We start from the raw sequence: 10426 nt of genomic DNA on the forward strand, positions 1-10426 counted from the left end.
CTTAGACATTGCCGAGAAGGGAGCGGGGAGAAGATTGGTTGAGTGGCCTTTTTGTGTCTTCAGTTTATGCAAATGAAAGGGGATGGCTACTTTGAGCCTCTTTGCTTTGATAGGCAGCCTAGCAAAGGGGGCCATGGAGGGCAGAGTTGTGAGCCAGGATCTGTTCACGTGGGGCTTCTCGTAGTGCTCTCTCTCTCGTGAAGGCCAAATTGTAGCACCCACCAGTTAGAGGACAATGCACCAGAATGGTCTGGGACTGTCTGGGTGGGTGTTGGTTAAGGCTGTGCTTTCAGGGATCATTTCTCTAGTTGGTGACTGGAGAAGGGTGGTTGTGACAGCTTGGCCTTGCTAACCACAATGAAGAGCTGTAGTGTTTCTTTCTGAGCATGACAATGGTTGAGAGTGCTGTTCTGTGGCAGCTGCTTTCTGCTGTGGAAGAGTGTCTTGCCCTTCCTGAGAAGAGCAGGGGAAAGAAACACAGTCTGAGTGGTTAGCTTTGAACTTGTCCTGTGGGGTGTGAAAAAAAAGCTTGGGAGCTGTGCTCCTTGTGGGTTTGGTGTGCTGAGCCCTCAGCAGTAAAATACTTGGTCTGTTTTCAGTTGCCTTGTGATTGGGCTGTACTTTTCAGCAGGCTTTGAAGAAGGGCTTTCTTTGCATGTACTGTGTGTCTGTTACATCTTTGTTCCTAATCTATACAGTCAGCAGGTTTACTATGAAAAGATTCTTTCTTCTCTTGCTTGTTCTGCTTCATCTTTACAGCTATTTCTGTTCCTCCACTAAGTCTGACCCCATGGCATCTGTTGATTGTTCTGCACACTGGGATGAATGGATGATGCTTCCCTGCTAACACCACCAGAGCCACTGATGCTTGGGAAGATTTTGTATGTTCCCGCCTGACATTTTGGGTATCAGGAGGACAGTGGCCAGTATTCCCACCATTCACACTCTGTGAGGAACCTAGAAAATATCACAACTCGAGGTTACACACTACCAAGTGACTTTCTTCCAGGTGAATAGTGATTAGACATTTTGACAGGGTTTATCTTGACATGGGTTGGGGAACCTTTTTTCTCTCAGGGGCCAGTGACCCACAGAAAAGATCACTCGGGAGCCACACACAGCCCCACAGGGGCAGGGGGAGGGAGGAGGCTCAGGGCTTCCCCAAGGCTCTTGAGTGGGGCCAGAAATTAGGTGTTCTGGGAGCAGGAAGGTGGCTCCGGGCTGCGGCAGGAGGTTGGGGTGTGGGATGATCTGAGGGCCCCGGCTGATGGTGTGGGCTCTGGTGTGGGGCTGGGGATGAAGGGTTTGTGATGCAGGAGGGAGCTCCAGTTAGTGCTTGCAACCCCTCCCAGCTTGGCATAATGTGCAAATTTTATAAGCATACTCTTCACTCTACTATCCAAGTCATTTATGAAAATATTGACTAGTAACAGACCCACAACTGATCCATTGCAGGACTCCACTAGTTACATCACCAAAGTTTGACAGCAAACTATTGATAATGGTTAGAGACGTGGGAAGGAGCTTCCCTGATCATCCCTCCATCTAGGGGCTGCAGGGACATGCTAGTGAACCCCACAGAGGTGCAGGGGGGACCAAGGCTAGGGGGTTTTGACCCATGGTGTGGAGACTTGCTGCAAGCTGGAAGAAATGAAGCAGCAGGTTGGATGCAGCCCAAAGACTGTAGGTTCCCCACCCCTGATCTAGACTCTGGTTTGGTTCAAAGGAAAGTCTATGGCTACAAATACTTGTTTTTCAGTTAAAGCTTCTGGAGTGGTTTCCAGAAAAATTGGGAGTACCTGCTCCCTGGAGAATGGTGATATTAGCCTTGAGGTTCAGGATACGCCGCTCATTGGAGAGCCTGGCTCCCCACCGCTGACTTCCTCCATTATGATCACTGGTGCCAAAGAAAGGTGCTTTGGGCATCCAAAACTGCATAGGCTGTGGTTTCTAGAGAGCTCTTGGCTTGGCCAGCTAGAGGATTATTGTTTTAGGCATTGCAGAGAAGGGAGCGGGGAGAAGATTGGTTGAGTGGCCTTTCTGTGTCTTCAGTTTATGCAAATGAAAGGGATGGCTACTTTGAGCCTCTTTGCTTTGATAGGCAGCCTAGGGAAGGGGGCCATGGAGGGCAGAGTTGTGAGCCAGGATCTGTTCACGTGGGGCTTCTCGTAGTGCTCTCTCTCTCGTGAAGGCCAAATTGTAGCACCCACCAGTTAGAGGACAATGCGCCGGAATGCTCTGTGACTGACCGGGGTGGTGTTGGTTAAGGCTATGCTTTCAGGGATCATTTCTCTAGTTGGTGACTGGAGAAGGGTGGTTGTGACAGCTTGACCTTGCTAACCATAATGAAAAGCTGTAGTGTTTCTTTCTGAGCATGACAATGGTTGAGAGTGCTGTTCTGTGGCAGCTGCTTTCTGCTGTGGAAGAGTGCCCTGTTCTTCCTCTGAAGAGTGGGGGAAGGAAACACAGTCTGAGTGGTTAGCTTTGAACTTGTCCTGTGGGGTGTGAAAAAAAGCTTGGGAGCTGTGCTCTTTGTGGGTTTGGTGTGCTGAGTCCTCAGCAGTAAAATACTTGGTCTGTTTTCAGTTGCCTTGTGATTGGGCTGTACTTTTCAGCAGGCTTTGAAGAGAGCTTTCTTTGCATGTACTGTGTGTCTGTTACATCTTGTTCCTAACCTATACAGTCAGCAGGTTTACTATGAAAAGATTCTTTCTTCTCTTGCTTGTTCTGCTTCATCTTTACAGCTATTTCTGTTCCTCCACTAAGTCTGACCCCATGGCATCTGTTGATTGTTCTGCACACTGGGATGAATGGATGATGCTTCCCTGCTAACACCACCAGCGCCACCGATGCTTGGGAAGATTTTGTATGTTCCCGCCTGACATTTTGGGTATCAGGAGGACGGTGGCCAGTATTCCCACCATTCACACTCTGTGAGGAACCTAGAAAACATCACAACTCGAGGTTACACACTACCAAGTGACTTTCTTCCAGGTGAATAGCGATTAGGCATTTTGACAGGGTTTATCTAAACATGGGTTGGGGAACCTTTTTTCTCTCAGGGGCCAGTGACCCACAGAAAAGATCAGTCGGGAGCCACACACAACCCCACAGGGGCAGGGGGAGGGAGGAGGCTCGGGGCTTCCCCTAGGCTCTTGAGTGGGGCCAGAAATTAGGTGTTCTGGGAGCAGGAAGGTGGCTCCGGGCTGCGGCAGGAGGTTGGGGTGTGGGATGATCTGAGGGCCCCGGCTGGGGGTGTGGGCTCTGGTGTGGGGCTGGGGATGAGGGGTTTGTGATGCAGGAGGGGGCTCCAGTTAGTGATTGCAACGCCTCCCAGCTTGGCATAATGTGCAAATTTTATAAGCATACTCTTCACTCTACTATCCAAGTCATTTATGAAAATATTGACTAGTAACAGACCCACCACTGATCCATTGCGGGACTCCACTAGTTACATCACCAAAGTTTGACAGCAAACTATTGATAATGGTTAGAGGTGTGGGAAGGAGCTTCCCTGATCATCCCTCCATCTAGGGGCTGCAGGGACATGCTGGTGAGCCAGTGCTTGCGTCTCCAGCCCTGCAGGGGTGCAGGGGGGACCAAGGCTCGGGGCTTTCGACCCGCAGTGCGGAGACTTGCTGTAGGCTGGAAGAAATGAAGCAGCAGGCTGGATGCAGCCCAAAGACTGTAGGTTCCCCACCCCTGATCTAGACTCTGATTTGGTTCAAAGGAAAGTCTATGGCTACAAATACTTGTTTTTCAGTCAAAGTTGCTGCTCCCTGGAGAATGATGATACTGGCCTTGAGGTTCAGGGAACACTGCTCGTTGGAGAGCCTGGCTCCCCACTGCTGACTTCCTCCATTATGATCACTGGTGCCAAAGAAAGGTGCTTTGGGCATCCAAAACTGCATAGGCTGTCATTTCTAGAGAGCTCTTGGCTTGGCCAGCTAGAGGATTGTTGTCTTAGGCATTGCCGAGAAGGGAGTGGGGAGAAGATTGGTGGAGTGGCCTGTCTGTGTCTTCAGTTTATGCAAATGAAAGGGGATGGCTACTTTGAGCAGCTTTGCTTTGATAGACAGCCTAGGGAAGGGGGCAATGGAGGGCAGAGTTGAGAGCCAGGTTCTGCTTACGTTGGGCTTCTCATAGTGCTCTCTTTTGTGAAGGCCAAATTGTGGCAACCACCACTTAGAGGGCAATGTGCTAGAATGGTCTGTGACCGTCAGGGCAGGTGCTGGTTAAGGGTATCCTTTCAGAGGTCATTTTTTCTCCTGGGTGATTGGAGAAGGGTGGTTGTAAAAATCTAGTCTTACTAATTGTGGTAGGATGCTGCAGTGTTTATTTTTGAGCATGAAGAGGGTGGAATGCACTGTTCTGTAGCAGTTGCTTTTTGCTTTTCTTGAGTAGCTATGAAGAAGGGAGCACAATCTGAGGGGTGACTTTTGAGGTTGTTCTGCTTAAGGGGCAGAAAAGAGCTTGGGTGTGACTGTAATGAACGATGCTGCTTGTCGATTTGGTGTGTTGAGCCCCCAGTAGGCAGGGGTCTTGCAGTTCCCTTGCTGGAGGCCCAAGTATTCTGTCTGTTCCCTTTTTCCCGATTCCCCCACCTGTGAAGCCAGAGTTCCTGATCCCTGTTTCCGAGACACCCAACGCTCATCCTCACTAATGGTCATTAAATCCAACTTTGGGGGGTATTTTTTAGATAATTCAAAAGTGGTTTTAGAAAAATGAAGAGAGAAAATATGAAATAAAAGTTAAACAGAATGAAAGAGTGCAGATGGGCTGAACAACCACAAAAAGCCTAAAATCTTACCTACAAATATGGGTGAAGTGACATTAAAAATCTTGCAGCATAAGAATCCCTTGAATTTCAGCATGAAAACCATTTAGCCGGAGTCCCAGCCAGTCCCTGGAAGTCTGATTATTCTTCCTAACCAAGGCTATGGGTCAAAAAATCTAATGGCTGCCTAAAGTTAGCCATTTATGTCAGTTTTAGGCCAATAGCACTGATAGGAGTCCAAATGAGAATCTTTCCATTGATTTCAATGGGGTTTGGATCAAGCCCCTGCATGATGGCCTGATTTTCAGAGTTGCTGAGAATGCACAGTACCTAATGAAGTCCATAACTACCCTTTGCCTCCCATAGAATCATAGAAAGGTAGGTCTAGAAGGGACCTCAAGCTGTCATCTCGTCCATCCCTCTGTGCTGAGGCATGACCAAGTAAACCTAGACCATCCCTGACAGGTGTTTGTCCAACCTATGCTTAAAAACCTGTAATGATGGAGAGGCCATGACCTCCCTTGGAAGCCTATTCCAAAGCTTAACTTCCCTTAGAGTTAGAAAGTTTTTCCTTATATCTAACCTAAGTCTCCCTTGCTGTAGAGTAAGCCAATTACTTCTTGTCCTACCTTCAGTGGACATGGAGAATAGTTGGTAACTGTCCTTTTTACAACAGCCCTTAACATATTTGAAGACTGTTATCAGGTCCCTGCTCAGGTCTTGTTTGCTCAAAACTAAACATGCCTGATTTTGTTAACTTTTCCCCACAGTCAGATTTTCTAAACCTTTTATCATTTTTGTGGCTCTCCACTGGACTGTCTCCAATTTGTCTTCATCTTACTTAAAGTCTGGTAACAAAACTGGACAACATTCCAGCTGAAGCCTCACAAGTGCTGAGTATACCACACACCTGTTAATACAGGACTATTACCTCTGAATTATATTAGCCTTTTGTGCATCTGCGTCACAATGTTGGCTCATATTCAGTTTGTGATGCACTACAACCCCAGATCCTTGTCAGCAGTATTACTGCCTAGAAGTTATTCCCCATTTTGAAATTGTATATCTGATTTTTCCTTCCTAAGTGAAGTACTTTACACTTGTCTTTACTGAATTTCATCTTGTTGATTCTACAATTTGTCATTATGAATTCTAATCGTGTCCTCTGAAGTGCTTGCAACCCCTCCCAGATTGGTATCATCTGTAAATTTTATAAGCATTCGCTTCACTCTACTATCCAAGTCATTTATGAAAATATTGACGAGTAACAGACCCACCACTGATCCATTGCAGGACTCCACTAGTTACATCACCAAAGTTTGACAGCGAACTATTGATAATTATTCTTTGAGAATGGTCTTTCAACCAGTTTTGCTCCCAACTGTAAGTTCATCTAGACCATATTTCCTTAGTTTGCATATAAGAATGTCATCTGGGACTGTGTCAAAAGCTTGACTAAAATCAAGATATCCTTACCGGGTGCCTTATCTTTGTTCCACATTCCCTCCCCACATCTTCCTCACACACTGAACATAACAGGAAAGGGACTGGGTGTGTATTTCTCTGCTGGGATCTCAGCTGTGCATAGTTGGCAGTTAGTTCAAAGCCCAGCCAGACAATATGAATGCAGCCTTGGACAATCAGTGTTGTCACAGTCTCTCCTGCCCCAGTTTTCCAAACACGTACGGCAAGTCAATGGGGGCAATTGAAGGTTAAGCAAGTGTGTACAGGATCAGGGCACGTGTAGTTTACATTTAATTTTTCCTTAAAACAATGCTTTGAAACTCACAATGCTCCCCCCCCACCCTCACTGTTAGGAAGTGTCCTCTGCCCCTGGTTGTAGGATTTTTAGTGAAAAGTGGAAGTGGAAAGTGGATGTAGTGGGAGCCGTGTTCTCCCTTCCCTGTTGCTGCTACTCACTTCTTAGACCCTCTCTGCCAGAAACTGACCCATGAGCCTTCATTCAACCCCTAGTTCAGCTTCGTACATTTTGGCTGCTCTGAAGAATCTTTATGTGTTGCTTGGTGCTGGGGCTGGATTGGGCTGAGAAGTGGTACTTTCCCTTTAACATCCTGCTGGTAGCGCTCCTGATCATTAAGCCATTAGACCGCCTAATAGGAGTAATAAAGGTGGTATCTGGTACATTTATTTTAACTATACGATAAGGCGCAATGTTAAAAACTGCAAAGTGCCGGCCGGATTTTCAGCAGTACATAATACGTCTTGCATTTTTACAGTAACCAGCAAGGCATAAACATATCACAGAAATTGCCCAGGATGCAGAAATATTTCTCACTGAGCTACATAAGAGAAGTCGGATGCCGTTCTTGAAAACGGAACATACACAATTAACAGGAAAATATGTTACCAATAAAAAGGAGAAAGATGGCTAGTGATTAGAGTTAGATGTGCTAGTTCAAAGTGGAGCGTGGTAGGGGATCAGCAATGTTAAGCAGCGGGAAAATGACAGTTCAAGGCATCAAAAGCACTTTTAAGGGAATTTGTGCTTTAGTGGTAATATCACACCAAGTTATCGAGCTGAAATGGATGGATCTAGGGCAGAGGTTCTCAACCTTTTTCTTTCTGAAGCCCTCCCAACATGCTATAAAAACTCCATGGCCCACCTGTGCCACAACAACTGTTTTTCTGCATATAAAAGCCAGGCTGGCGTTAAGGGGTAGCAAGCCAGGCAATTGCTTGGGTCCTCATGCTACAGGGGTCCTTACAAAGCTACATTGCTCAGGCTTCAGCTTCAGCCCTGAGTGGTGGGCCTCAGGGCCCCGGGCTTCAGACCCATGCAGTGTGGCTTCGGCTTTCTACCGTGGGTCCCAGGGAGTCTAATGCTGGCCGTGCTTGGTGGCCCTCCTGAAACCTGCTCATGGCCCCCCAAGGGGCCCTGGACCCCTGGTCAAGAACCACTGATCTAGGGAGATATTTGCTGAAACATATGGGAAGATTCTATGTGATGAGGGTTCAGTAAAATCCTAGAAGGGCTTTATTCATATTCATTTTTTCTTAGAAATATTTCTGAGAGTGCATGGAAAGATCTCTGGGATTTTTTCCTCAAGTGAATTTAGGTGCCTATTTTCAGACATCTGATTTGACTCTGAGCAAGTCATTTAGGCCATGCAGGAAGAACATATTGGCGCTGGGAATGCATTTGGTATCTACTGACTCCCAGTTGTATGCTTTAACCATTAGACCATCCTTCCTCTGAAAGTATAATCTGTATATTCTTGCACTGATCAGATGGCAATCTAAGGTACTTATGGCCCCATTACTGTAGTATTTCAGTGCTTCACAATCTTTAACATATTAGTCCTCAGAGCTACAGCTGGATGACTAATGGATTCTTTGCTGTGTTGGCAATTACAAACGGATGGAAAATCTTGATTCAGGTTAAAGAAAACCCTTCATTTTGACAAAACTGAACTGTTTTGTTTCTATTTGGACCCTTTTTACATGTTTTAACTATATTTAAATAAAATCAAAGGACATTTTGAACCACAAGGACATTTAAAAAAAATCAAAACATTTAATTTTGAATATGTCAAATGAAACATGTTTAATATTTTAAAATGTTTAGGGTGTGTTTGGGGAGGGGGTTGTTGGCCCCCCACCATCCCCACCCCCAAATGAACAACTGGGTGAAACTAACAAGAATGTGTGAAAGATTTTGGTGTCACTGAATCTGTATTTTTCATCATAAAAAGGCTGAAAAATGTCACCCAGTCTTACTCGCAGCACTGTTGCTATTACCCCCATTTTACAGATGGGGAACCAAGGCATAGAGAGACTAAGGGACTTGCCCAAGGTCACACAGGAAATCTGTGTGAGAGCCAGGGGCGGCTCTAGGATTTTCGCCGCCCCAAGCAGGGCGGCACGCCGCAGGGGGCGCGCTGCCGGTTGCCGGTCCCGCGGCTCCGGGGGACCTCTTGCAGATGTGCCTGCGGAGGGTGTGCTGGCCCCGCGGCTCCGGCGGACCTTCCGCAGTCATGCCTGCGGGAGGTCCAGCGGAGCCGTGGGACCAGCGCACCCTCCGCAGTCATGCCTGCGGGAGGTCCAGCGGAGCCGCGGGACCAGCGCACCCACCGCAGTCATGCCTGCAGGAGGTCTGCTGGTCCCGCGGCTCGGGTGGACCTCCCGCAGGCATGACTGCGGAAGGTCCGCCGGAGCCGCCTGCCGCCCTGCCGGCAAAATGCCGCCCCAAGCGCGCGCTTGGCGCACTGGGGTCTAGAGCCGGCCCTGGTGAGGGCAGGGAATGGAACCCAGATTCCCCCAGGGTAGCAACCTAACCACTGGACCATTCTTCCTCTCCCAGCAGTTAGAAAGGCCCCACTTCTGAAAGCTGTTCCATGGAGCAAACCCCTGTGCCTGTGAGGACCCCCAGTGAACTCTAGGAATGGGGCCAAACATAATGAATCCACGGCAAACATCCAGCACTGCAAGTTCTGTCCAGATAGTGCCTTTCACAATGTAAACGTCCCCAGTGCTTCCCAGCAATAAACAGTAAACATTTTACAACATTTTAATAAAGAGCCCATAAAAACGCAATGATTCGCAGGAAGAAAATCATGAATGGAGGCATTGTCCTGGATATCCAGCGCTAAGGAGACATGGGAGTCATTCACAGTAGGTTCCTTATTAAAATGTATATTGAACACGCTGATTTGGAGAAGCACTCACTGGAAAAAAAAATCCGGCTCAGAACTCGCTGCCAAAACACTATGAGCTTGCATGTCAGTGGCACTTTGCTGACTTACAGCTGAGGATCCGGCCCGGTAACTTCATTCAGGGTTGGTGAATAATTTGCATATTTGCATAGTTAGGCCCTGATTGTCCTAAGTTGTACAAAAAAAGTTCAGAGGAGGAAATTGCATTAAAAACGGGTCTGAAAATGGAGTGTGTTGCCAACCTAGAGAGCAACAGACCTACCTGGAAACAAGTTTGTCAATGTATTGATTTGAACTAGCTCAAAGGAACAGCCAGAGTGAGACTCAGTGTTGACTGCTCAGCAGAGGAAGTGTGTGTGGTCTCAGGGCACAGACTAGAGGGGGTGATCAGAGATAATGTGGGATCATGTCAGGGACAGCAAAAGTGGGGGGAGGGGAGGGAATCAAAGCTACACAAATTGCTCTTACCACCTTGCAAGACTCGGAGAGCACTGCAGCGTCTGGCAAAACTGGAAAAAACCACCCACACAGTATTGTACATGGGTGCTGTGATATCAGTGACCAAGGCAGGTTTTAGGACAACCTATTTAGGATACATTTCATAAGCTACTTATCTAAAGTAATGATGATTGTACGTGTCAAAAACAAGAACCAGACTAGAAATACAGTGTCGTTAACGTACCTGTAATATGAGTTGTATCCTTTATTTATTTAACTAACAAGGGATAACATGAAGCCGAGCTCCGTGTAAGCGCGAAAGCTGGTCTCTTTCACCAACAGAAGTTGGTCCAATAAAAGATATTACCTTGCGATGAGGTTCTCGACTCCCTGTGGGGGCACCCCCTTGTGGCTGTGGCTGAGGAATTGCTCTGCCCAGTCTGATGCCCCTTCTGTTTTTCCCTTGTGCTGCAGCCCCTTTCTCATTCCAGGAGTTGCAGTGCTTCCTCTTTGTGAGTCAGGATGCTCCCTCTTCGCG

General features: G+C 47.3%; 2 non-coding genes across 2 annotated transcripts; both read left to right on the plus strand.

The window, feature by feature from the left end:
• Window positions 1-277: 277 nt before the first annotated feature.
• On the plus strand, window positions 278-491 carry LOC123365520. The gene has a single exon (XR_006577644.1). It is a non-coding gene; the product is annotated as a small nucleolar RNA U3 (small nucleolar RNA).
• A 1774-nt stretch (window positions 492-2265) lies between these two features.
• LOC123365523 lies at window positions 2266-2479 on the plus strand. Its single transcript, XR_006577647.1, has one exon. It is a non-coding gene; the product is annotated as a small nucleolar RNA U3 (small nucleolar RNA).
• The last annotated feature ends 7947 nt before the right edge of the window (window positions 2480-10426 follow it).

Source organism: Mauremys mutica, chromosome 2 (assembly GCF_020497125.1).
Source record: "Mauremys mutica isolate MM-2020 ecotype Southern chromosome 2, ASM2049712v1, whole genome shotgun sequence".
Classification (NCBI taxonomy): domain Eukaryota; kingdom Metazoa; phylum Chordata; order Testudines; family Geoemydidae; genus Mauremys; species Mauremys mutica.